Here is a 15,074-nt window from a genome sequence, read left to right on the forward strand (position 1 = left end):
TGGGTGGGGCTGGCAGCAGAGAAGTCAGCAGAGGTGGTGATGTCATCCAGAAGACTACCAACTGTGGGGTCCATTGCATAGTCCTGAAAATCAGTCTCCTCTGAGTCAGGGTCCATGAGCCTTGGACTGTTGATTGTGAAGATGGAGTCATTTTTCATTGAAGTAAAACGAAAGTTAGAGGTGACAGATTATAGTGAAAGAAGCCGACAAGGCTTGTAGTGGACAAAGATGAGAAGAACGTTGGCACGGCCAAATGGACTGTGTGCAACTTACTATTCAGGTTAGATGCATTTTTCTACCTTGAATGTATTTATTTTTGTATTTACTATCAATTGTTTAGTGATTGTCATTATTGTAAATTATTATTATTATTGTTATTATTATTGTAGATATATTTTATAATCTAAATTAGTTCTTTAAAAAGCCTATGCAAAAAGTTTTGTTTCATTTTGTTGAGACGTTTTTGTTGGCTAAATTAAGTTCTAACAGTCTTTTATTTTTGTGCTCTGTATTTAGTTGAAGGTTAAAAGTAGGCGTTTTGTAAAATAGCCTAGTATTAGCCTATTGCTGTCATTTATTGGGCAGGTCTATGTGGTAATTAATTTAATGCCGCAATATAATAACCTGTTTGTATTTCCCTATAAACAATGACTTGACTTACTTTTGATATTACCCTAATAAAGTTAAGCAACTTTTATAAAGGTTTGGTGTGTTATGGCTATTATTAGGCTTAGCTACAGCAGACCTATAAATGAAGTGCGCACCGACACTCCAATTGACTCTGTTAAAGTTAAACTTCAGGTGAGGAAGAAGGTTTTAGGCCATCCAGAGTTACTCCTTTAATCTAACAATATAATACTTATCTTTATAAAATATATTCTGATAGAAAGTATACGAATTAGCCTCCTTCTGTACGCCTATATCTGTATAGCAGTAGTAGCCTATCTGACAAGTATAAAGGAATACATGTCGATGTTGGAAACATGGCACCGGCATATCTCTATCTTTCTCTGGGTCTTTCTAGGGCTAGGCCTAAGTTTGTCTCCTTTAATATTCCTTTTTTTAAATATGAATATTATACAGTGGACGCTTAGCCCTATATGACTATATGCATGCAATGGCCCTCAAATCTCCGACAGCTGAACCGTGAGGTAGACAACTATTGTTTTAGGAAAGTAAAAACCAATAAAACAATAGTTTTTAATACGCTTCATATTGAAACACAAGGAACAATTTTGTTGTAATTTGTTCTAGGCAGTTTGTAATTTGGCCAATATGCTTGTTAATTGATGGCGCTGGCAGCGCCTAGTTGGAGGTTTCATTCTCTCTCTTTTTCTCTCGGATCTGAACAGGTCTCTCGGGTCCAAATCAGCACGGGTCTATTTGGGTCTGTTTTCCACAGTCCTTTTTTGGAACCGGTCTGACTGTCCTCGGGTTCATTCGGAACCGGTCTCAAATATTCTTTTATTAATTTATGCATATCTGGTCGGGTGGGAAACCACGGATCGATTTCGGAACAGATCCAACTTTTTGGACCCTTGAGGACCTGTAGTCCACACACCAATCAGCTCTCCTGAAAATAAAAAAGACAATAGAAGGCAAAACAAGACAAAAATAGATTAAGATGAATACTCACAATATCTTAATCAAATCAAAACACTGACACAGTTTTGTTTCTACCATGTTTTAATGGATGTAATAATATTATTTAAGAAATGATAGTGTGTTATGTACCGAGGTTCCTCATCAAGGCTGTAGCAGAAGAGAGCACTTACAGAGAATCTAGCAGAGCTGGCAGAGAAAGGGGAAATGGTAGAAGATTATTATATAACCTAATATGACAATTATTTTAGGGTAAACAGTATTAAAGACAAATATATGTAATCAAACAAGCTCTTGACAGGTTACACTATATTATATTTACCTGAACAGGCTTCCTAGGCACATCATGCTGAAATGATAAAGGAAAAAGAAAAAGATGTACAGTTGAAGTCGGAAGGTTACATACACCTTAGCCAAATACATTTAAACTCAGTTTTTAACAATTCCTGACATTTCATCCTAGTAAAAATTACCTGTCTTAGGTCAGGTAGGATCACCACTTTATTGTGAGAATGTGAAATGTCAGAATAATAGTAGAGTGTGATTTACTTCAGCTTTTATTTATTTCATCACACTCCCAGTGGGTCAGAAGTTTACATACACTCAATTAGTATTTGGTAGCATTGCTTTTAAATTGTTTAACTTGGGTCAAATGTTTTGGGTAGCTTTCCACAAGCTTCCCTCAATAAGTTGGGTGAATTTTGGCCCATTCCTCCTGACAGAGCTGGTGTTACTGAGTCAGGTTTGTTGGCCTCCTTGCTCGCACATGCTTTTTCAGTTCTACCCACACATTTTCATTTACATTTACATTTACATTTTAGTCATTTAGCAGACGCTCTTATCCAGAGCGACTTACAGGAGCAATTAGGGTTAAGTGCCTTGCTCAAGGGCACATTAACGTCATTTAGCAGACGCTCTTAGCCAGAGCGACTCACAAATTGGTGCGTTCACCCTATAGCCAGTGGGATAACCACTTTACAATTTGGGGGGTTAGAAGGAATACTTTATCCTATCCCAGGTATTCCTTAAAGAGGTGGGGTTTCAAATGTCTCCGGAAGGTGGTGAGTGACTCCGCTGTCCTGGCGTCGTGAGAGGGCTTGTTCCACCATTGGGGTGCCAGAGCAGCGAACAGTTTTGACTGGGCTGAGCGGGAGCTATGCTTCCCGCAGAGGAAGGGGGAGCCAGCAGGCCAGAGGTGGATGAACGCAATGCCCTCGTTTGGGTGTAGGGACTGATCAGAGCCTGAAGGTACAGAGGTGCCGTTCCCCTCACTGCTCCATAGGCAAGCACCATGGTCTTGTAGCGGATGCGAGCTTCAACTGGAAGCCAGTGGAGTGTGCGGAGGAGGGGGTGACGTGAGAGAACTTGGGAAGGTTGAACACCAGACGGGCTGCGGCATTCTGGATGAGTTGTAGGGGTTTAATGGCACAGGCAGGGAGGCCAGCCAACAGCGAGTTGCAGTAGTCCAGACGGGAGATGACAAGTGCCTGGACCAGGACCTGCGCCGCTTCCTGTGTAAGGCAGGGTCGCACTCTCCGAATGTTGTAGAGCATGAACCTGCAGGAGCGGGTCACCGCCTTGATGTTGGCGGAGAACGACAGGGTGTTGTCCAGGGTCACGCCTAGGCTCTTCGCACTCTGGGAGGAGGACACAGCGGAGTTGTCAACCGTGATGGCGAGATCATGGAACGGGCAGTCCTTCCCCGGGAGGAAGAGCAGCTCCGTCTTGCCAGGGTTCAGCTTGAGGTGGTGATCCGTCATCCATACTGATATGTCTGCCAGACATGCAGAGATGCGATTCGCCACCTGGTTATCAGAAGGGGGAAAGGAGAAGATTAGTTGTGTATCGTCAGCGTAGCAATGATAGGAAAGGCCATGTGAGGATATGACAGAGGATATTTTCTATAGGATTGAGGTCAGGGCTTTGTGATGGCCACTCCAATACCTTGACTTTGTTGTCCTTAAGCCATTTTGCCACAACTTTGGAAGTATGCTTGGGGTCATTGTCCATTTGGAAGACCCATTTGCGACCAAGCTTTAACTTCCTGACTGATGTCTTGAGATGTTGCTTCAATATATCCACATAATTTTCCTTCCTCATGATGCCATCTATTTTGTGAAGTGCACCAGACACTCCTGCAGCAAAGCACCCCCACAGCATGATGCTGCCACCCCCGTGCTTCACGGGGGTGGCAAACCGTAGTCTGGCTTTTTTTAGGACTCGTTTTACTGTGGATATAGATACTTTTGTACCTGTTTCCTCCAGCATATTCACAAGGTCCTTTGCTGTTGTTCTGGGATTGATTTGCACTTTTCGCACCAAAGTACGTTCATCTCTAAGAGACAGAACGCGTCTCCTTCCTGAGCGCTATAACGGCTGCGTGGTCCCATGGTGTTTATACTTGCGTACTATTGTTTGTACATATGAACGTGGTACCTTCAGGCATTTGGAAATTGCTCCCAAGGATGAACCAGACTTGTGAAGGTCTACAGAAAAATGTTCTGAGGTCTTGGCTGATTTCTTTTGATTTTCCCATGATGTCAAGCAAAGAGGCACTGAGTTTGAAGGTAGGCCTTGAAATACATCCACAGGTACACCTCCAATTGACTCAAATGATGTCAATTAGCCTATTAGAAACTTCTAAAGCCATGACATAATTTTCTGGAATTTTCCAAGCTGTTTAAAGGCACAGTCAACTTAGTGTATGTAAACTTCTGACCCACTGGAATTGTGATACAGTGAATTATAAGTGAAATAATCTGTCTGTAAACAATTGTTGGAAAAATTACTTGTGTCTTGCACAAAGTAGATGTCCTAACCGACCTGCCAAATCTATAGTTTGTTAAAAAGATATGTGTGGAGTGGTTGAAAAATGATTTTTAATGACCTAAGTGTATGTAAACTTCCGACTTCAACTTTATATGAATACCGACAATACGGTCACGTGATATTTAAAACATGACACACAATTGTTTTTCTCCATCATGTTTTGATTGATGTAAGTTATAAGTTAGGTTTCAGTTCTAAAATGACAACAGTGCATGATGTAGTAGTTAAAATGCTACTTACAAACAGTGGGTGGGGGCACTCACAGAGGCCAGAGGAAGGTTTCAGGCACTCACAGAGGACGTTGCAAGGGTGGGGGCACTCACAGAGGCTGTAGACAACTTGGCCAGGTTACGGACATGTTGTGTCTGTAAAACATATGTAGTTGCTTTAAGATTATTTAAGGTTATACTGTTATAAAAACAGATCAATACAAACCAAGCTTTTGACAGGTTAGCCTGTACTTTATTTACCTGATCAGGCTTCCTGGCCAAGTTAAGGTTTGGTTTTGCTGCAGACAAACGAGAGCCCCCAAATCCTTTGCTTATTGAACTGCAAAAGAGAGAGAAAAACATAATAGTCACAATAAACAGAGGAGGAAACCAAGACACCTGTCAAAAGGATTATCTGATTCAGTGTTCTGTCATAGCAGCAGAGCCATGGTAGTTGAGGAAAAATAATGTGACAAAAAATGTAATATTTATCATTGACAACAAGTTAAATGCAGTCCTCAATGCTGGAGTCTGAACAGCAGACCCAGACGCTGGTGGGGTAGGTGCTGGCCCAGGTGCTGGCCCAGCAGGTCCACTGGTAGAGACTTGCTTAAAATATAGGGGGGAATACAGAGACAACACTAGAGTATGGTATCTAATTTCAGTTAATCAGAAAAGAGAATACATGTTGTTTTAGCCTGTAAGCTTAGTTAATTTTACCTCCTGGGGGTGAAATCAACAGACACATCTCTGAAGCCCCCCGAGCAGAGTTGTCCACAGACCTGCATTGGACAATTCTCTACCTGTAACAATACACAAGGAAGCCTGTGTTAGGAAGTCCTCTGCTGGTGACTTCACCATCTCACAGCACACTCAAGCAACTCACCCCACCACCCATCCCCCACACCCGAAAACCGGGAGTCAAGGGGTGATTAACTATAGCTTTCCTTAACATGTTGTGATTGGTTGACAAGATCACAGCTTGGGACTTTGACACTGTGTATATTATCTTACAATATACAATGACAATTTGATGGCCAAATATTATAATAACGTTGCTGTTCATTAGTAGTGGTCCTCTGTAGCTCAGCTGGTAGAGCACGGCGCTTGTAACGCCAAGGTAGTGGGTTCGATCCCCGGGACCACCCATACACAAAAAAATTTATGCACGCATGACTGTATGTCGCTTTGGATAAAAGTGTCTGCTAAATGGCATATTATTATAGTAGTAAAGGCCAACATTTAATGACAGGTATTTCTAGAAATACAGTATGTTTACTAGATGAACACAAAGTTAAAATGTCATAGGCCTATGTATGTTTTGCCTTTATCTCTTGTCATAATACATACCTAATGAAAGAGGTCATACCACCTTTTCTGCCTCGGAGCTGGCCTGTTGCCCACATCGGCAGGCCAAACCCCTGTGGTGGTAAATGTCTGTGGGACATCCACTCACTTATGGGCATTTTTAGACATATGAAACCAGCAGGAAGAATGTATCACACTACCACAAGAACAATTATCAAATACATAGCAAACCTAATGTAAACTAGGCTAATATAGTCAGCCTACAAGAATAAATGGTATTATTGGGAAATTAGACAGTATTCAAGCAAGTAGGCTAATCAAGCATCATGGAAAATTTGTCAACTTAAGCTACATCAGCTAAGCTATATCATGGACTGACTGATTTTAATTAATAAACAAATACATAGCTATGGCTAGACATGTTTATAACGAAGTTCGTCCCCAAGATATCAAAGCATTATCTAACTTAGCTGGCATAATAATATAGCTACGTAGCTAAAAAAAGTCAAAAGAAAATCAGGTGACACTAACTCTGACACCTCCCCCCATTAAAAGTGAATGCTACTGTAACGTTACCAAATGATATGTGTGACTGTAATGTAAGCTGTTTACATAGTTAGCTAGATAGCAAACGTTAGCTAGATAACTAACAAACTTAGCTAGCTGAATAGCATTTACTAAAATGGGCAATAACTTAATCTTGGTAACGTTAGCAGATTGCATTATATTTTAGATCTCACGAACTTTGACAATTCTCTTACCTATGAAAACGAATGCTAGAGCTACTGTAACTTTACTGTACTGCTCCTTTCCTCTCTACCAAACTTCCACTCACAGTCACTTCAGTTTCTCTTAAGTCCCGTTAGTTTGGCTGCTCAGCCTACCTTAGTTATCCCTCATCCATCATAGCCCTGCCATGTTATTATTGCAATGGTTGCACAAGTACTTTTACAGAAGTGGTTTAATTGTTGTATTGGTAACCACAGTATTTTGCATGCACACGCTACCGTAGCGTTTTCCATAGTGGCCTTTATTAAGGTGTTTTATTGCGCTGCCATGAGCGAGCTTCTAGAGTCATCCCAGACTGTTCTTGGAGCTTGCTCATGCATAGAGTAATTTACGACCCTGTGGCGCCAGGTCAGATCTGATAAGATCTCAGCCTGGCAGATTCTCACACAACGCTGGAGAGAGAGAGTGCCATAAATCTTGACCCTTTGTCAATCCAAGTAAGAGGTGAATGTTTAAGTTTATGTTTATATTGATGCTGTGTGTAATGCCATTTGACATTTATTCATGTACATATATGTGTATTGCATAGTTATAACCCTTAACTAATACTGTTTACATGTGTGCATATCTTTGTCTTATAGAACCACAACAATAAGAATCATTCAGATTACCAAAGAATCATATACAGTGGGGAAAAAAAGTATTTAGTCAGCCACCAATTGTGCAAGTTCTCCCACTTAAAAAGATGAGAGAGGCCTGTAATTTTCATCATAGGTACACGTCAACGATCATTGTCATGCTGAAAGACCCAGCCACGTTTCATCTTCAATGCCCTTGCTGATGGAAGGAGGTTTTCACTCAAAATCTCACGATACATGGCCCCATTAATTCTTTCCTCTTTCGTCCTGGTCCCTTTGCAGAGAAACAGCCCCAAAGCATGATGTTTCCACCCCCATGCTTCACAGTAGGTATGGTGTTCTTTGGATGCAACTCAGCATTATTTGTCCTCCAAACACGACGAGTTGAGTTTTTACCAAAAAGTTATATTTTGGTTTCATCTGACCATATGACATTCTCCCAATCCTCTTCTGGATCATTCAAATGCACTCTAGCAAACTTCAGACGGGCCTGTACATGTACTGGCTTAAGCAGGGGACACGTCTGGCACTGCAGGATTTGAGTCCCTGGCGGGCGTAGTGTGTTGCTGATGGTAGGCTTTGTTACTTTGGTCCCAGCTCTCTGCAGGTCATTCACTAGGTCCCCCCGTGTGGTTCTGGGATTTTGCTCACCGTTCTTGTGATCATTTTGACCCCACGGGTGAGATCTTGCGTGGAGCCCCAGATCGAGGGAGATTATCAGTGGTCTTGTATGTCTTCCATTTCCTAATAATTGCTCCCACAGTTGATTTCTTAAAACCAAGCTGCTTACCTATTGCAGATTCAGTCTTCCCAGCCTGGTGCAGGTCTACAATTTTGTTTCTGGTGTCCTTTGACAGCTCTTTGGTCTTGGCCATAGTGGAGTTTGGAGTGTGACTGTTTGAGGTTGTGGACAGGTGTCTTTTATACTGATAACAAGTTCAAACAGGTGCCATTAATACAGGTAACGAGTGGAGGACAGAGGAGCCTCTTAAAGAAGAAGTTACAGGTCTGTGAGAGCCAGAAATCATGCTTGTTTGTAGGTGACCAAATACTTATTTTCCACCATCATTTGCAAATAAATTCATTACAAATCCTACAATGTGATTTTCTGGATTTTATTTCTCAATTTGTCTGTCATAGTTGACGTGTACCTATGATGAAAATTACAGGCCTCTCTCATCTTTTTAAGTGGGAGAACTTGCACAATTGGTGACTGACTAAATACTTTCCCCCCCCCACTGTAAACATCCTCAAATGGAAACAGATGTGTCTGTGTGTGTGTGTGTGTGTGGTGGTGACTATCACGAGTACAGAGATGGGCCTCAACATCATGTTCTAACCGGACAGCACTATAGAGGGCAGAACTAAACAAATCAGTTATATGTACATAGCGGGGGAGGGCATTCACAGCCGACCGCTCAGACAGGTGAGGGCATACCAGCCAACCATTTTTACGTGGTCCTTCTAACCGGATTTAGTGACCAACAGTTTTTTACATGGTCCGTCATTTCTCCGGATTTAGTGACCAATAGTTTTTATATGGTCCTTCGAGATGGATTCTGATCGGCTATAGTTGAGATGTTGAAGTACCAAGAAGAGGAGTTGTTTCCGCGCCCCAGGATGCAGACGAGTTACCCTGCATCCATAAGATGTATGGGGCTGCTGTCACCACCCACCTCAGCCCACACCACCACATGAAGCCGTCATGCACCTGAGGAAGATGAGTTGCGAGGCCCTACACACCTCTCTCATCTAAGAGTCTACCAGCCCTGCTCCAGGCCTCCACAGTGGTCATGGAGTGACCACATCCTCACCAGTTGGGAGCTGATCAAGGAATACCTGTACCTTCGTCACAAGCAATAAGAGATCAGGAGGGTGTACTCTAGGCCTTCCCGGCCTGAGTCACCACCGCGGGAGCACCGGTACTACTGCTACTTTCCTGACCAACACCGCTCTAGGCCTCCCCGGCTAGAGCCATCGTCACCACCACGGGAGCGCCATCACTTCCCCGAGTCGGCCCACCTACTCCCCGGAGACACTACTACAGCCCCCCCAGCCTGAGTGTTCCCTACCTAGCTATTCAGCACCCCGGCTGGAGTCTACATCGTATCTGCCAGAGCGTCGGGAGCGCCACATCCCCCAGAGGTGGTCCAGCCACTCTCCCGACTGACGTCCCTCTAGGCCCCCCCCTCAACTCGGCCAGAGGCACGGGTGCGTCGGGTCCACTTCTGCTCTCCAAAGCAGCCTAGCTCCCAAGCAGATGAAGACAACTCCAGAGTGCACAGTCCACGACACCAAGGTCTGCACCACCCTCAGCCAGCTCCTCGACTAGCCACAGTTAAAGAGACTCCCACGCGTGGAACCACAGCCAGCTGCTGCCATTGGACCTGTTCTGGGTGCCTTTGCAGAGTCGTCCTCTCCTACCAGTGGGGATCCCCTGCTAGTCGAGGCAGATGCTCGGGTGCCCAAGGTTCGACTGTCTGCTACCCTGGAACCTTCAGCCACAAAGACTCCACCTGCTCTACCTCAGGAGCCCCTCGCTGCTCCTGGCCCAGAGCCCAAGCCTGCACTGAATTCGTCGCCCTCTCCTTGGATGGAGCCACAGCCTGCAGCTACTGCAGAGGTCAAGTAAAGCCCAGATGTTGGGGTCTCTCCAGTCACAGCCTGGTGGGACATGCCGGTCCCAGGCCTGGAGTCCCTGCTGGCCCCACCTGCTAGCACCGTGATTGTTCCGGCCCGAGGGTCCTACTACCTCCAGACCTCGCCTCCAGGGACCTGCCAGACATCACCCCAGGTGACCCACCAGAAGTCACCCCTGATGTCTCCCCTGACCTAGCTGTCCAGTTCCCTTCCTTCCTGGTAGGGTCAGAGTTCCCTTCCTTCCCGGTAGGGTCAGAGTTCCCTTCCTTCCCGGTAGGGTTACAATTTCCATTCCTTCCTGGTAGGGTTAGAGTTACAGTTTCGGGCCTACCTGGCAGGTGTAAAGTGTCCCGCCCCTCAAGTAGGTCGGTAGTCAACAAGTAGTAGCTCAACTGGTAGAGCACGGCGCTTGTAACACCAAGGTAGTGGGTTCGATCCCTGGGACCACCCATACACAAAAATGTATGCACGCATGACTGTAAGTCGCTTTGGATAAAAGCGTCTGCTAAATGGCATATTATTATTTATTATTATTAGGTCCAGTGTATTCTTCCTCCATGGTAGGTTTAGCGTTCCCTTCCTTCCCGGTAGGGTCAGAGTTCCCCTCCTTCCCGGTAAGTTCAGAGTTCCCTTCCTTCCTTGTAGGGGAAGAGTTCCGTTCCTTCCCGGTAGGGTCAGAGTTCTCTTCCTTCCTGGTAGGGTCAGGTTTAGAGTTCCATTCCTTCCCAGTAGGCCAAGTATGTCCTGACCCTCAAGTAGGTCTAGTGTATCCTGCCCTGCATAGACCGCAGACCCCCTCCTTATTGGGTATGCAGCGTCCTAGCCCGCCAGCCACCTGCCATGCTAGGCCATAAGTTAGCTGCCCCATCTGCAGGTCTGCAGTGTTCTTCCCTGCTCAGATTGCACCCCCCTGCCTTAGTTGTTAGGCAGTTGCCTATCCCACCAGGTTTAGAGCCTCCTTACTAGGCCCCAAGTTCGTTGTACTAGGCTCGCAGTCTCCAGACATAGTCAGCCCACAGCTCTTTAGCCCACCAGGCTTAGCGCCTCCTGCCCTGCTAAGCCACAAGTTACCTGTGCTAGGTTCTCAGTCCTCCGCCCTCATCTGCCCTCAGTCCCTAGCACTAGGTCATTGGTCTCCAGCTGCACTAGGTCTGTTGTCTCCAGCATTTGTCGGCCCTCAGTCTCTAGCCCAAGTGGGTCATCAGGCTCCTGCCATGCTAGGCTCAAAGGTACCAGTTTCTCTAGTAGGCCCAGAGCTCTACTATTCTCCAAGTCCAGCGTCAGTTTCCCTGGCAGGTCCAATCGATCTCCCTGTCAGGTTCACAGTCATTCTCCCTGTCAGGTTCAGAGTCATTCTCCTTGTCAGGTTCAGAGCCATTCTCCTTGTCAGGTTCAGAGTCATTCTCCTTGTCAGGTTCAGAGTCATTCTCCCTGTCAGGTTCAGAGTCATTCTCCCTGTCAGGTTCAGAGTCATTCTCCCTGTCAGATCCAGAGTCAGTTTCCCTGTCAGGTCCAGCGTCAGTTTCCCTGGCAGTTCCAGCATCGTTTTCCTTGTCAAGTTCAGAGTCATTTTCCCTGTTAGGTTCAGAGTATTCTCCTTGTCAGGTCCAGAGTCGTTCTCCCTGTCAGGTCCAGAGTCGGTTTCCCTGTCAGGTCCAGAGTCAGTTTACCTGTCAGGTCCAGAGTCGGTTTCCCTATCAGGTCCAGAGGCGTTCTCCCTGTCAAGCCTAAAGTTATCAGCACTAGGCTCCCAGCCTTCAGCCATTCTACTTTCATTGTCTCCAGCTCTAGTCGGCCCTCAGTCCACTGCTCCGCCATGCTATATGTTCTCTGCCCCACTAGGTCTGCAACATCTGCCCTCAGTTGGTCGTCAGCCCCCAGCCTCAGTTGGCAAGCAGTCAGCTCCCTCAGTGCTACATACCAAACCACCTGCCCTAGTTCTAGGCCCTGGGTCTCCCGTCCTGCTAGACCCGGAGTTATCTGCTCCTCTAGGTGTGCAGGTAGACATTTCACAGCCCTCAGCCTGCACTCAGTTGCCTACACTAGCGCTAGACTATACGTTCCCTGCTTGGCTAGGTTTGCAGCCTCCCACCATACCTGGCTTGCAGTCCTCAGACTTAGTAGTGGGTTCCAAGTCCCCTGCCCTGCTAGGCCCTCAGCTCCCTGACCTGGGCGAACCACCGTTCCCTGACCCGGGGGGCATGCTGTCTCTAGTTCTGGGGGGCCACCCGCCTCCTGCCTTGAACGACCCTCAGCCCTTCCCACGTGGGAGACCACCTGACCTCATCTCTGCGGCCCAGCCGGCCCCTGCCTCCAGATCCCTGATGATCCTCGCGCAGGGGTCCCCACATGCTCCACCATGGGAGCCATCGATTTCAGCAGTGGGGAAAGAGTCACCAGCCGCAGCCAGTGAGCTGCCAACAACATTTTTGTGGACGGCATGCCACATTCCTCCGCTGCAGTAGGCAAGCCACCTGCTTCAGCCGTGGCCAGCCTCCGGCATTGCACTCAGCGTCTAAGGATGGGGCCCAGCTGCCCTGCACCAGCTGCCATAAATCTTGACCTTTTGTCAATCCAAGTAATTAGTTTCTCTATATCCAAGATAAGATTATGTTGATATTGATGCTGTGTTTATAGCCCTTTATAGACATGTTGTAAGTGTAATACCATTTGCCATTTATTCATGTACATATATGTGTATTGCATAGGTATAACCCTTAACTAATACTGTTTACATGACTGCATATATTTGTCTTATAGAACCACAACAATAAGACTCCATGTCATTCAGATTACCAAAAAAATCATTAAACATCCTCAAATGGAAACAGCTGTGTCTGTGTGTGTGTGTGGTGGTGACTATCAAGAGTAGAGTGATGGGCCTCAACATCATGTTCTAAATAGACAGCACTATAGAGGGCAGAACCAAACCAATCAGTTATAAGTATATAGCGGGTGAAGGAATTCACAGCCGACCGCTCAAACGGGTGATGGCATACCAGCCAACCGTTTTTACGTGGTCCTTCTAGCCGGATTTAGTGACCAACAGTTTTTTACATGGTCCTTCATTTTTTCGGATTTAGCGACCAATAGTTTTTTACAGCTACCATGCTAGCTAGCTAGGTTGCCAGGCAGCTAAGCAAGCAGAAACTATCGATAGCCACACGTTAGCGGTTAATATCACCATTGCAGTATAATTGATGTTTTTAAACTTACCTTGTGGTATGAAAAGCTGATAGTCCAGGAGAAAGTTGGAGAAGGTTGGCTAGCTAGCTAGCTACAGTTCTGTCTCGATTGTGCACTGTCTGGATGTTGCTCTTTTTTGCCAGGTTGAGTCAACCAATAGCGTCTTACCCTTTCATCTTTCGAAAGATGGAGGGGTGCAACATTATAGATTATAGATTATTATTATAGATTATAGATAGCTGACAATGTCACGAAAATTATGCACATGCTTCAATGGGGCAAAAGTCCATGAGCTGTTGTGATTCTGGATGGCCAGATACAGTTGAAGTCGGAAGTTTACATACACTTAGGTTGGAGTCATTAAAACTCGTTTTTCAACCACTCCACAAATGTCTTGTTAACAAACTATAGTTTTGACAAGTCAGTTAGGACATCTACTTTGTGCATGACACAAGTAATTTTTCCAACAATTGTTTACAGACAGATTATTTCACTTATAATTCACTGTATCACAATTCCAGTGGGTCAAAGTTTACATACACTAAATTGACTGTGCCTTTAACAGCTTGGAAAATTCCAAAAAATGATGTCATGGCTTTAGAAGCTTCTGATAGGCTAATTGACATCATTTGAGTCAATTGGAGGTGTACCTGTGGATGTACACTGCTCAAAAAAATAAAGGAAACACTTAAACAACACAATGTAACTCCAAGTCAATCACACTTCTGTGAAATCAAACTGTCCACTTAGGAAGCAACACTGATTGACAATAAATTTCACATGCTGTTGTGCAAATGGAATAGACAACAGGTGGAAATTATAGGCAATTAGCAAGACACCCCCAATAAAGAAGTGGTTCTGCAGGTGGTGACCACAGACCACTTCTCAGTTCCTATGCTTCCTGGCTATGCTTTTGGTCACATTTGAATGCTGGCGGTGCTTTCACTCTAGTGGTAGCATGAGACGGAGTCTACAACCCACACAAGTAGCTCAGGAAGTGCAGCTCATCCAGGATGGCACATCAATGTGAGCTGTGGCAAGAAGGTTTGCTGTGTCTGTCAGCGGAGTGTCCAGAGCATAGCATGGAGGCGCTACCAGGAGACAGGCCAGTACATCAGGAGACGTGGAGGAGGCCGTAGGAGGGCAACAACCCAGCAGCAGGACCGCTACCTCCGCCTTTGTGCAAGGAGGAGCAGGAGGAGCACTGCCAGAGCCCTGCAAAATGACCTCCAGCAGGCCACAAATGACTCCATGAGGGTGGTATGAGGTCCCGACGTCCACAGGTGGGGGTTGTGCTTACAGCCCAACACCGTGCAGGACGTTTGGCATTTGCCAGAGAACACCAAGATTGGCAAATTCGCTACTGGCGCCCTGTGCTCTTCACAGATGAAAGCAGGTTCACACTGAGCACATGTGACAGACGTGACAGAGTCTGGAGACGCCGTGGAAAACGTTCTGCTGCCTGCAACATCCTCCAGCATGACCGGTTTGGCGGTGGGTCAGTCATGGTGTGGGGTGGCATTTCTTTGGGGGGCCGCACAGCCCTCCATGTGCTCGCCAGAGGTAGCCTGACTGCCATTAGGTATCGAGATGAGATCCTCAGACCCCTTGTGAGACCATATGCTGGTGCGGTTGGCCCTGGGTTCCTCCTAATGCAAGACAATGCTAGACCTCATGTGGCTGGAGTGTGTCAGCAGTTCCTGCAAGAGGAAGGCATTGATGCTATGGACTGGCCCGCCCGTTCCCCAGACCTGAATCCAATTGAGCACATCTGGGACATCATGTCTCGCTCCATCCACCAATGCCACGTTGCACCACAGACTGTCCAGGAGCATACCCAGGCATTGTAGGGAGGTCATACAGGCATGTGGAGGCCACACACACTACTGAGCCTCATTTTGACTTGTTTTAAGGACATTACACCAAAGTTGGA

The 15,074-nt window shown here is 45.9% G+C and overlaps 1 long non-coding RNA gene across 2 annotated transcripts; it reads right to left on the minus strand.

Annotated features, from left to right (window-relative positions):
• Window positions 1–1,727: 1,727 nt before the first annotated feature.
• On the minus strand, window positions 1,728–5,437 carry LOC121547047. 2 transcript variants are annotated; one of them, XR_005996479.1, is made up of 5 exons: window positions 5,361–5,427; window positions 4,902–4,980; window positions 4,672–4,796; window positions 1,925–1,951; window positions 1,728–1,791 (listed from the first exon to the last, which is right to left on the minus strand). It is a non-coding gene; the product is annotated as an uncharacterized LOC121547047 (long non-coding RNA). The 2 variants fall into 2 exon arrangements; XR_005996478.1 differs by having other exon boundaries at window positions 4,902–5,437.
• Window positions 5,438–15,074: the final 9,637 nt, after the last annotated feature.

The sequence above is a fragment of the Coregonus clupeaformis genome, chromosome 31 (genome assembly GCF_020615455.1).
Source record: "Coregonus clupeaformis isolate EN_2021a chromosome 31, ASM2061545v1, whole genome shotgun sequence".
Taxonomy (NCBI): Eukaryota; Metazoa; Chordata; class Actinopteri; order Salmoniformes; family Salmonidae; genus Coregonus; species Coregonus clupeaformis.